Here is a 13,599-nt window from a genome sequence, read left to right as displayed (position 1 = left end):
ATTCAGCTGCTTCACGTCAACAGAGCTGCTCTTTCTCTTCCAGGCTGCTCTGTTGATGTGGTGTGACTGCCATCCTGCTGATTGACCAACAGTTAGGCAGCGCAAAGACAGGTTTCAATCAGCATGACATCAGCAATGATGCCCTGTCAACAAAGCAGAAGGGAAGAGAAGCAGCTGCTCTGTCAGTGTGACATCAGCAGATGCCGCAGAATTGCCGTCAGGAGTGGTCTGTGCAGAACAGTCAGGTAGTTAGCAACATCCTGCCTGTTAGCTCTTAGACCAATAGTGAAAAAAAATAAACTAGTCCTGGATAACCCCTTTTTAAAGGGGTTTTAATCCCGAAATACATTAATCAGCCGTCAGGATATGTCATAAATTTATTGTCACTATGAGTCTGACCCAGACAATTGAGCTGTGGTTCTTCTGCATTGACAGCGCTTACTTTATCTTTATGGACTGACAGAATGGCAATGCACTGCAGAGATCTTTGAGAACCTTTTATTCTCGTGATCCATCTCTCAGACCCCCAGCGATCATCAATTTATCACTTGTCAATGGATATGTGAAGAATATGTATTTGGAACGCCATTTAAAGGGAATCTAGGTTTTAGTTCTGCAGGTTTTGGCTATGTATTCTGAAAGCAACATGATTCCAGTGATGTGTCACTTGCTGGTCTGCTTGCTGTCATTTTTATGCAGTCACTGTTTCTCTGCTGCAGATCTAGAAGAGCATGAAAGCTGGGACCTGTATAACCCTGCCCACACCACTGATTGGCAGCTTCCTGTATTCACTGTGTATAGGCAGAAAGCTACCAATTAGCGGTGGTGGCGGGGTTACATAGAGCAGTTGACTAGAAGGCACAAAACGCCTAATGCTGTAGTGATAATCTCCTGCTGATAAAACACTGATTTTTATTGAAACAGCATCACACAACCTAATAAACGACAAATCTCTGGAATCAGGCTCTCTGTCACCACACATCGTGGTGCTCTCAGATTACATAGCAAAAGAACTGCTGACGGATTCCCTTTAGACATTAGGACCACATTTATAAGTGGCTCGAAGAAGTTGTAAAGCCCTTTTACCATTCGGGCAAACACGCATTCTGACATTGATTTTCAATGTAAGTACAGTACAGCCCAAAAGTTTGGACACACCTTCTCATTTAAAGATTTTTCTGTATTTTCATGACTATGAAAATTGTACATTCACACTGAAGGCATCAAAACTATGAATTAACACATGTGGAATTATATACTTAACAAAAAAGTGTGAAACAACTGAAATTATGTCTTATATTCTAGGTTCTTCAAAGTAACCACCTTTTGCTTTGATGACTGCTTTGCACACTCTTGGCATTCTCTTGATGAGCTTCAAGACGTAGTCGCCAGGAATGGTTTTCACTTCACAGGTGTGCCCTGTCAGGTTTAATAAGTGGGATATATTGCCTTATAAATGGGGTTGGGACCATCAGTTGTGTTGTGCAGAAGTCTGGTGGATACACAGCTGATAGTCCTACTGAATAGACTGTTAGAATTTGTATTATGGCAAGAAAAAAAGCAGCTATGTAAAGAAAAACGAGTGGCCATCATTACTTTAAGAAATGAAGGTCAGTCATTCCGAAAAATTGGGAAAACTTTGAAAGTGTCCCCAAGTGCAGTTGCAAAAACCATCAAGCGCTACAAAGAAACTGGCTCACATGAGGACCGCCCCAGGAAAGGAAGACCAAGAGTCACCTCTGCTTCTGAGGATAAGTTTATCCGAGTCACCAGCCTCAGAAATCGCAGGTTAACAGCAGCTCAGATTAGAGACCAGGTCAATGCCACACAGAGTTCTAACAGCAGACATATCTCTACAACAACTGTTAAGAGGAGATTTTGTGCAGCAGGCCTTCATGGTAAAATAGCTGCTAGGAAACCACTGCTAAGGACAGGCAACAAGCAGAAGAGACTTGTTTGGGCTAAAGAACACAAGGAATGGACATTAGACCAGTGGAAATCTGTGCTTTGGTCTGATGAGTCCAAATTTGAGATCTTTGGTTCCAACCACCGTGTCTTTGTGCGACGCAGAAAAGGTGCACAGATGGACTCTACATGCCTGGTTCCCACCGTGAAGCATGGAGGAGGAGGTGTGATGGTGTGGGGGTGCTTTGCTGGTGACTTATTCAAAATGGAAGGCATACTGAACCAGCATGGCTATCACAGCATCTTGCAGCGGCATGCTATTCCATCCGGTTTGCGTTTAGTTGGACCACCATTTATTTTTCAACAGGACAATGACCCCCACACACACCTCCAGGCTGTGTAAGGGCTGTTTGACCAAGAAGGAGAGTGATGGGGTGCTACGCCAGACCTGAACCCAATCGAGATGGTTTGGGGTGAGCTAGACCTCAGAGTGAAGGCAAAAGAGCCAACAAGTGCTAAGCATCTCTGGGAACTCCTTCAAAATTGTTGGAAGACCATTCCCGGTGACTACCTCTTGAAGCTTATCAAGAGAATGCCAAGGGTGTGCAAAGCAGTAATCAAAGCAAAAGGTGGCTACTTTGAAGAACCTAGAATATAAGACACAATTTCAGTTGTTTCACACTTTTTTGTTAAGTATATAATTCCACATGTGTTAATTCATAGTTTTGATGCCTTCAGTGTGAATGTACAATTTTCATAGTCATGAAAATACAGAAAAATCTTTAAATGAGAAGGTGTGTCCAAACTTTTGGTCTGTACTGTACTTACATTGAAAATCAATGTCAGAATGCGTGTTTGCCCGAATGGTAAAAGGGCCTCCCATGCACACCCGAATGGGGCGTTACACACTTCTCATCAGTCCTGCCTGGTCTTAGACATTAACCAGTCATTTGTATCATGTTCCTCGCTGTAAATTATGTGAGATTTTACTGTCTGTAGCAGAAATTGAGCAGAATTGCTGATTTTAGGATACATGTTAATATAGGTTGTGGATTTACAGAAAATCCTCATTTAATGAATGTAGAATAAACCCATTAATGGCCTAGATTTATGGCACTTCCACCATCAATGTAATCCTATGAAAGCAGGAAGCCCATGCCAGATAAGTATACGAGCTTTATTGAAAACATACCGTATTTTCCGGCGTATAAGACGACTGGGCGTATAAGACGACCCCCCAACTTTTCCAGTTAAAATGTAAAATCTTCTTAAAAGTCGGGGGTCTTCTTATAAACCGTGTCGTCTTATAGGGCCGGTGACTTTTGTGCCTTTTGGGGGGGGGGGGGGAGTGGGCCTGATGACGACGAGGGGGCGTCTCACAGGAAAGTGAGTATCCCCCATTACCTCATTGTATCGCTGCAGCGTGGGGTCTCTGCTGGGAGCGGCGGCTGCTGCTCCTCATTGTGCCGCGTGGGTGCTGTGGGGCGGCGGCTCCTCTTCTTCAGTGTGGGGCCTCTGTGCTGCTGGGCGGCGGCTTATCTTCAGGCAGTCGGGGCTCCTCCGGTATCTCCTTAAAGCCCGGAGGCCCTGCCGGCAACTCCATCGGTGCAATGCAGTGGCCTCCGGGAACATGGCCGCTGCTCAGATTCAGATCTCGGGAGACGAGATCTAAATCTGAGCAGCGGCCATTTTCCCGGAGACAGCTCCATTGCTGCTATGCGGTGACCTCCGGGAAAATGGCCGCTGGGGGCGGCGCATGCTCAGATTCAGATCTGAATCTGAGCAGCGGCCATGTTCCCGGAGGCCACTGCATTGCACCGATGGAGTTGCCGGCAGGGCCTCCGGGCTTTAAGGAGATACCGGAGGAGCCCCGACTGCCTGAAGATAAGCCGCCGCCCAGCAGCACAGAGGCCCCACACTGAAGAAGAGGAGCCGCCGCCCCACAGCACAGCCGCCGCCGCTCCCAGCAGAGACCCCACGCTGCAGTGATACAATGAGGTAATGGGGGATACTCACTTTCCTGTGAGACGCCCCCTCGTCGTCATCAGGCCCACTCCCCCCCCACCCACCATATACAGTTAGGTCCATATGTATTTGGACAGAGACAACATTTTTCTAATTTTGGTTACAGACATTACCACAATGAATTTTAAACAAAACAATTCAGATGCAGTTGAAGTTCAGACTTTCAGCTTTCATTTGAGGGTATCCACATTAAAATTGGATGAAGGGTTTAGGAGTTTCAGCTCCTTAACATGTGCCACCCTGTTTTTAAAGGGACCAAAAGTAATTGGACAGATTCAATAATTTTAAATAAAATGTTCATTTTTAGTACTTGGTTGAAAACCCTTTGTTGGCAATGACTTCCTGAAGTCTTGAACTCATGGACATCAACAGACGCTGTGCTTCATCCTTTTTGATGCTCTGCCAGGCCTTCACTGTGGTGGTTTTCAGTTGCTGTTTGTTTGTGGGCCATTCTGTCTGAAGTTTAGCCTTTAACAAGTGAAATGCATGCTCAATTGGGCTGAGATCAGGTGACTGACTTGGCCATTCAAGAATATTCCACTTCTTTGCTTTAATAAACTCCTGGGTTGCTTTGGCTTTATGTTTTGGGTCATTGTCCATCTGTAGTATGAAACGACGACCAATCAGTTTGGCTGGATCTGAGCACACAGTATGGCTCTGAATACCTCAGAATTCATTCGGCTGCTTCTGTCCTGTGTCATATCATCAATAAACACTAGTGACCCAGTGCCACTGGCAGCCATGCATGCCCAAGCCATCACACTGCCTCCGCCATGTTTTACAGATGATGTGGTATGCTTTGGTTCATGAGCTGTACCACGCCTTCGCCATACTTTTCTCTTTCCATCATTCTGGTAGAGGTTGATCTTGGTTTCATCTGTCCAAAGAATGTTCTTCCAGAACTGTGCTGGCTTTTTTAGATGTTTTTTAGCAAAGTCCAGTCTAGCCTTTTTATTCTTGATGCTTATGATTGGCTTGCACCGTGCAGTGAACCCTCTGTATTTACTTTCATGCAGTCTTCTCTTTCTGGTAGATTTGGATATTGATATGCCTACCTCCTGGAGAGTGTTGTTCACTTGGTTGGCTGTTATGAAGGAGTTTCTCTTCACCATGGAGATTATTCTGCGATCATCTACCACTGTTGTCTTCCGTGGGCGCCCAGGTCTTTTTGCATTGATGAGTTCACCAGTGCTTTCTTTCTTTCTCAGGATTTACCAAACTGTAGATTTTGCCACTCCTAATATTGTAGCAATTTCTCAGATGGGTTTTTTCTGTTTTCGCAGCTTAAGGATGGCTTGTTTCACCTACATGGAGAGCTCCTTTGACCGCATGTTTACTTCACAGCAAAACCTTCCAAATGCAAGCACAACACCTCACATCAACTCCAGGCCTTTTATCTGCTTAATTGAGAATGACATAACGAAGGGATTGCCAACACCTATCCATGAAATAGCCTTGGAGTCAATTGTCCAATAACTTTTGGTCCCTTTAAAAACAGGGTGGCACATGTTAAGGAGCTGAAACTCCTAAACCCTTCATCCAATTTTAATGTGGATACCCTCAAATGAAAGCTGAAAGTCTAAACTTCAACTGCATCTGAATTGTTTTGTTTAAAATTCATTGTGGTAATGTCTATAACTAAAATTAGAAAAATGTTGTCTCTGTCCAAATATATATGGACCTAACTGTACACCCGGCAAGGCGATACCCGGCGTATAAGACGACCCCCGACTTTTAAGAAGATTTTCAGGGGTTAAAAAGTCGTCTTATACGCCGGAAAATACGGTACATAACAAATATATACATAGAACATTTGGAGGGGGGGATACAAATGCTAATATTACTGCATACACAGGGTGTATATGTTTTCTAATCAGACTAATGTGAAGGTAAAGAGTCTTAGATCTATGTATTTAGATGTAATTTACAATTTTCTGTACATAATTTTATTCTACCTTGCAGCTGTATGGTGTAGGCCCAGTATGTCAGCAAGGAATGGGTTTCCAGACATTGAAAAATGCAAAAGCTAAAAGCTAGTTGGACTCAGAAACTGCTGAGTCTTTCAAAGTGGGTGATATGACAGAATGGGTGCAAGGAGAAAAGGCCAGGAGGCTCCTACAGATTATGACAATGTATGGAAATTCCACCCACAAGATTTTGCAGATTTTGTTTTGGGTTTGTGATCATTGGCAAATTCCACCGCAGAAAAATGGTTTGTTCACATTGCGGTATTTGCTGCAGATTGGCGATGTGCACTGCAAATTACTATACCATTCAAGTGAATGGGATTTTTTTTAAAAACATCTTCACATGTAACAGAAAAAAAAAAAAATCTGCAAACCAAAAACTTGCATCCTGTGAATTTCCAAATCTTTAAGAATGTTTATTCTGCAGAAAAGCAGCAAATTTCACCTTTGCAGTGCTGTATAATGCTCTCTCCATACTGCGCTCTTATAACAACATCTAATAATAGTTATTTATACTATTGCTTAAATACAATTTCTTGGTTCCCACATTGCGCCACTATCGTATATTCTGACTGATTTGTATTCAGATGCTATAGAATTTAGTTCTATGATTAGAAATACTTCAAAATCTCTCTTGAATTTTTTTTTTTTTAGAGAAATTCATTGTATGTTCTCATTTTGTGGAGTTTAGACCAAAATAAAAACAGGATGGGGAAATGTTACAGGTTTTTGGGAGATTGTACTCTCCCTCTTGGCTGCTATTTTTACAATTATGTGGATAATATACATCAGTTTAAAGTTTATCTGCTTCAAGTGATTAAGCTATCCTGTGTGTACATCAGAAATCACACTGTAATGTCCCTACAGCCCAACACACAACATGATGGCCCCAGACAGTAGGAGGGACAACACACACAGTATGATGGCCCCACAGGCAGTATGAGGGCCCCACAGGCAGTATGAGGGACCACACTCACCACATAATGGCCCCACACCGTATGAGGGACCACACACAGTATGATAGTCCCCACAGGCAGTATGAGAGCCTTTTTAACCCTCCTTTCCCACACAAAGTATAGTGTCCCTTACAGCTCCTCACACAATATGATGTCCCCCACAACCCTAACATGCAGTATGAGCACACACTCGCTCTGATCAGTGTACTGTGCAAACAGGTTCTGTCTGCTCAAATGGCGCGATTTAATAACATAATCGAGCCTGCAGAACTGAGTCACTGTGAGACGCACAGTGTGAATGGTGCAGAAGGGAGCGTACTTCTTCCTGCTGCACCATTCTTCTCAACACTATCTGCATCATATGGCTGCAGATACCGATGAAATTGCGACAATAGGCAAGGGGAGTTAGGGGAGGACCCATCACCTCACTCGCCCCATAGCAGTGGTCTGCCGCTATATACTGTATGCCCCTTGAAACCATTCGAAAACGGAGTAATTACAAGCCACAATATGGATATAAAAAGATACAAAAAGTTTCTTTATTTAGACACGTACATATATAAAAACAATTTTGACAAAATCCATATAACTACAGTAGTCTGTAACGAGGAGGACAAAAAATGGTAAAGGTGGGGTGAGTAGATGGTCAAAAATAAAAGGACTAGGGTAAGAGAGCCACCATTAGTATTATTGCAGCCAGACCGTGACCGCTACTGAAGTCAGTAATCAAAAGGACCAAGTCCATATATTCTGGCCGCCTCAAAAATAAAGTGTTCGTTTATCAGCCAACTTACCCATAGTTAGTCCAGACCAAATCTGCGCCCCCAAAAGGCATACGCTAAATTTAGGCCAAATACCTAATGTGAACAGGATTTGGAAACTACCGAAGAACTTCTCCACACAGTAATGCTCGATTGTTGGGTATTTCTTCATCTTCGTGTCTCTGGTACCTCCACCCATTCTACTGTGATCTCAAAACAACTGATATTTTAGGCCTTTGGTGATGACCTTTATTAAAAGATACCCATGAAACAAAATGAGTTGGGTCTGTCACCTTTTCTTTTGGAGTCCTTTTATGATATGAAGTCTTGCACCTGCTGCTACAAGTTATGAGATGGCTGCTACAAGTTATGAGATGGCTCCTTCATGGTTTGTGCACGCTTAGATTAAGATGTTGAGATTTTGGAGGACAAGGCAACACCTGGACCTTTTTTGTCGTGGTCCTCAAAGTATTCCTGACTAAATGGGACCAACTTTGCGCTAAGTGAGCCTTGAGCAGCCATCACCCTGTTTACTGGTTGTGATCTTTGAAGCACTTTTGGTAGGTACAAACAGCTGCAGACCAGGAATATATCACAAGATCACCCCTTTTTGAGGAGCTTTTACTGTGTCATCTAGTCCTCACTCTTTGGTCCTCAACAGATTTACTCAGATCTTTGTTTTTACTCATTTTTTGTGCTTCCAGTGCACAAGTTTTACTGTTCACTTGATGCCTAAGGGCCCCTTCACACTGTGCAATCAAAGTCTGAACGAGCGTTCGATTTGTGACGTTTATCCGTCCTCGTTCCGAGGTTGCAAAGTGTGACATGGCGTTACGATTTGCGACGCAGCCCAGCATCGTACGATGTGAAAGAAAGAGCAGAACTTTCTTTCGTCGTAAATGTCTCGCTGTGGCGGTCGAAATCGTAGTATGTGACGGCGGTCATACGAGCTCGTAATGCGACTACGTGGGTTGGGCTTCCGCATACCTGTCTCCTGATTGGGCGTGACGTTTTAGCACGCCCATGCTGGTAATACGTCACGCTCGGAGTCGTAGGACTATGGCGGTGTGAAGGGTAGCGTACGATTGCGACGCGTGACGTTCACATCGCAACTACGTCAGAAAAAGCGTTAACATCGTAGAGTGTGACCGCTGGCTACGAGCTCGTACTGCGATTTTTATCCCAGGACTTTTTCTTGGACACCTTATGAAGGAAAACTTAAGTCATTTTTATTTTAAGACTTTGCTGAAGATAAATATATATTAGTTGACTTACCGACCCTACAATTCTTAAATTGCTGGAGCAAGAAATAGACGATCAGGAAGCCCCTGTTCAGCATTTTTCTAGCTGCTGTCGCACTGAATGTCTTGATATTTTATTAATAGATTATTTTTTGATTAGGGGTGAGAAAACCTAAATTAATTACATTAACTGAAATGCATTGATTTAATAATAATTGACCTTAGATGGTCATTTAGGAGAAGACATGGATGGAAAGAGACTGAGCTATCGGAAGATCCAGCCTGACTGCATTGACTGCAGTTTGCTATGGCTGAAATAATTTAATAGGATCCAATTGCAAAAATGATTTTTAGCCAACAATACATTAATTTCAGTCTAAAATAAGCCCCAAAGGAGACCATACCCTTTAAAGATGATCTTTCCCCAGGTCAATAGTGTCCAGATTTTGCTGTTATTTCATTCTAGCTGCTCCTGCTCCCATGGTATACTGTTTTAGTGCCTTTCAAATGCTCTATATGACTTTAGAGATACGGGCCTTTTAATTTAGTTCTACTTTTATCGTCTTTACCAAGGGGGCTGTCTCTCTCAGGGTGAAAAGACTATAAAAAATGCCCACCAAATAAAAAGGGCCACATCTCTGGGACGTATGGAGGATAAACCTAAAAGGAGTATTCAAGGGAGCAGTGGGAATAAAATAAGAGCAAAGACTCGCCAGAAGAAAGCGAGATTCCAGTAAAAGGACCCTTTTAAAATAGCTATTTTATTTTTACATTAAAATCCTTGTAGAAAAAAAATCCTTCCACCAACATAATAATAATAATAATAAAAAAAAAAAGCACAGCCCTTAGTTATTGCCTTTATATGGTGTAAGGTATTGCTTTGTTAGCCTGCCTGTGCTGATAAGGAGTCTGCTGAAAACTCTTCCCTAAAAGACAGGAAGTGCGAGTCTAAAAGCGATTGTCAAAATGGTTTAAAAATGCATGTAACTAATGCATGAGTTAATCCGTCAGTCAATTTCCGATACTGGCTTCCCCTTAAGGTCTGCATGGCGTTGCATTTAGATACTGTTTGTGACAGTAAAGACCACCATACACATTAAAATGGTCAAACCTATGTTTAGGGGTCTCCTGCTTCTTCCCCATGGATATCGGGAGACAAAAGAGTCAGGAAGTTGAAGTTTCTTTATGTAATCTGCAGGACGCTGTGCAGCTGTGACACACGGTATTCCCACCAGGGGATGGCAGATATGATGGGCAGGGGTCGTCCCTCTGCCACTGACACCTGTTATTAGATTGTCAGTCACAGAGGTAATTAGCTCCTTGGCTCCCAATTACTGGGGGGATAGTTGATGAAATATAAGGGGATCCATTATGATCACATGGGCCCAAATTCACAGAACCCCCAGCTGCCTGCTCCATGGATTCACACAACTTTAGGTCTGTGCTGACATTTTAAAGCATTCCTGTTTAGGATTTTTTTCCCATTGTATCTTCAGCAGAGATTACATACACTAACAACTGCCCATTGTGCGCAGACAATGGCGTCTTGTCATGGTCTTCAGGCGTGTAAAGAGCTGTTCCAGGAGGCTCTATGGACTGCAGCCATAAACACAGCATTGCTTTCACATTTTAGTCCCCTTTTTATACTGTAGCAGATTCACATATTCATCAGACTGGGTGGTGATGTTCATCTTGATCTTTCTGGTTCATGACTAATGAAAGATGCAGTGAAGACAGACAGCAAGGTAAATTAGAAGTGAATAGGATCAATTATTTACATGCTCTGTAGACAACCAGCAAAAAAAAAACTCAATTAATGGAGCTTTTCCTTTTCGCCCTTTTATGATCTGTCCATAAAATGTGCAAGATATCTGAAAGATTTGGGAATTGGTGCTATGTAATACCAAAGTATTGGCAGAATGGGGGTAAACCTGTGCACCCTTTATTAATCGTCGTCAAATGAAACCACAATCTCAATGGAGAGGTAAAAAAAAAAGGAGGACTTCTGCAAACAGCACCACACCTGTCCTAAGGCTGCGTGTGGTATTGCAGCTTGCGGAGTTAATTTTTCAGATGTGGCCTATTGATGGGTGCGGTGCTCTTTGTAGAAGCAAGCAGCCAAGTTTTTCTTTCCATCGTGCGGCCCCTCCAGCTGTGTGCTGGACATTTTACACTTTTTTTTAGGTCTACAAATAAGCAGCGCACCCTCCATGTGGCACAGGCTTGTATGATAATTAAAGGAAAGCTAATGGTTACCAGGCCAGAGATGGAGCTAAAATAACTCCTGTGGATGTGGAGCGGCGCGGTGGGTGCGCCACAGGGCTGCCTGTAATTACCCAGTCAGTGGCGCTGTGTACAAAGCCGTCTACACGGCACCTTGTGATCTCTGGCTTGGCGTGCTGCTCAACGCTATAATTTACCCCATTCCGTACTAGCACAAATAGCAACAGCCCCGCACATAAGCCAGTGCCTATAAAAAGTCTTCTCAGACTGGTCCTTTCAGAGCTTGCAAAGAAGGAGGAGGAATAAATGGCACCTTCTGTATATACAGAGCTGATGACGGGTGGGATGGGATAAATACGTGTTATAGATTGAGTACATCTGGATCCTCATAATAAAGAACGTCAGCACAATGTTCTTTTACTTCATATATCCCCCATACACATTCGACTAAAGTCAGCCAAACCCACCGCCATCGACTCGCCTAATGTGTAGCAAATAAAACATAATATCAAACAAATAGCAGTGTGCATTGTCATTTACTAACTCAAATATCTACAGTATAACCTGACATTTGTTTCCAGACTTCACTTTTCCGATAATCACTGAATGTTTCGTTCTTTAACCTTTATTTCGGATAACTGCTTTACATCTGTGTGGCATGGAGTCCACTAACATCTGACACCGGCGAACAGATATTCCAGCCCAAGCTGACTGGGCTACAGTCCACAGTTCTTCTGCATTCTTAGGTTTTGTATCAGAAACAGCATTTTTGATGTCACGCCACATTCTGAATCGGATTGAGGTCTCGGGATTGGGCTGGCCACTGCAGAACATCAATCCTGTTGGTCTGGAACCAGGTTGTTGGCCTCTTGTTGATGTGTTTTTGGTCATTGTCCTGCTGAAACATCCACTTCAAGGACATTTCTTCAGCATAAGGCAACGTGACCTCTTCCAGTATTTTGATATATTCAAACTGGTCCATGTTGCCTGGTATGCAACAATTGGGCCCAACTCAATGGGATGAGAAACATCCCCAAAACATTATGCAAATGTAAGATGCCCAAGCGAGGTAGTTGTGGGCGACCTTCAGTCCCCACTCGCTTTGACATCCTACAGACAATTCGTGACCCAGTCCCGGTGTGCTGCTGTGTGTGAGATGCATCCCACTTACTTCAGGGCCGCAGGCCTCCTCTGACTCCAGGAATCCCTCTTCTGGAACCAGGGCAACAATCAATCCAGGAGACACAAGGTTCATAAAAACAACCAAATTTTTACTTGGTGAATAGCAGTATTTACAGGCAGGTACAGATTATAAGGCCCAACGGGTTGTCATCTTTCCCACAGGTACCGGATACAACTTCAGCCCTGGTTCTCAGTATAGGTAGGACATCCCTCTTACTATCACTTCTAGTTCTAGGGGATATTCTCATTTTCTAGTATTATATCTGGATTATATCTCACTCCGTCTCTAAAGGACTAGTCAAATTTCTCCTGAAGCTTTGCAGAAGGAGTGTGCCCCTGGGCCCTGACGTCTATCTCGAGGTTCATAGGCCAGCAAAGGGGACTAGTGTGGAGGGGAACACTGGCAATCCATTGCCCCAAGGTTCTGGGCTCATGCTGTCCCTAGCAGCCCTGTCCTGATCCTGTCACTAGTCACTGCTCAGCACTCACTGATTCTGTTACTTCCTGTCCTTGACACCTACTCTCCATTCCCCCTCACAAACTGGGTCGGTCATTACAGTTAACCCTGTCTAAGCTAACTGCAGTCTCAGTGAGTTATCCCTTTATAACATACATAAACATCAAATACATTTAACCCTTTAGAGTGTCAGGGAGCAGGTGCCAGCGAGTCACTGGGACTTCCGCTCCAGTAACCTCTGGTGTGCGCGAAGATAAGGTGTTCTCCCGACTTCCTCCGTGCATAAGTCTTCGCTTTGTACACATGGTTCCTAGCAATGACTATGCAAGAAAGAAATGGGGAGAGCACCTTATCACGCCGCGCACGCTAGAGGTCACAGTGACTCGCCTGCGCAGAAGATCCCTGAATACTTTGCCCATAGAAGGGAGGAAAAGGTATGGGTTGTGGAGGAATAGCAGGGCGCAGGCGCGGGATTCCGGTGCCACAACTGCATGTCACAGCGCCCTGTGACGTTGATGGGAGGGGGGTGATATAATGAAGACTGGAGGCAGGGATTTCTTCCCGGTTGATGATTTCTCAATAACAAGACCACTAATATGAGGCATACAGGTAGGACTAGTGTAACATTTCTATTACCTGTATGCCCATATTAATAGGTCATATACATCCCAGGGGTGACAGATTCCCTTTAAATGAGTCAATTACACCCAATTAGCAGCGTGCATATCATGACTGTTGATTGCCCATTACTCGCCTACACCTAGACTTTTTTGCCATGCTGTATCTTTTCTGCCAAAAACAGTAATTAAACACATTAGTGACGTTAGATTGCTATTCCTTTGCACATAACTGTATGACCATGTCTTATATCCTATCCGTATT

This window comes from Ranitomeya variabilis, chromosome 4, assembly GCF_051348905.1.
Source record: "Ranitomeya variabilis isolate aRanVar5 chromosome 4, aRanVar5.hap1, whole genome shotgun sequence".
Classification (NCBI taxonomy): domain Eukaryota; kingdom Metazoa; phylum Chordata; class Amphibia; order Anura; family Dendrobatidae; genus Ranitomeya; species Ranitomeya variabilis.
This window is presented reverse-complemented; position numbering follows the sequence as displayed.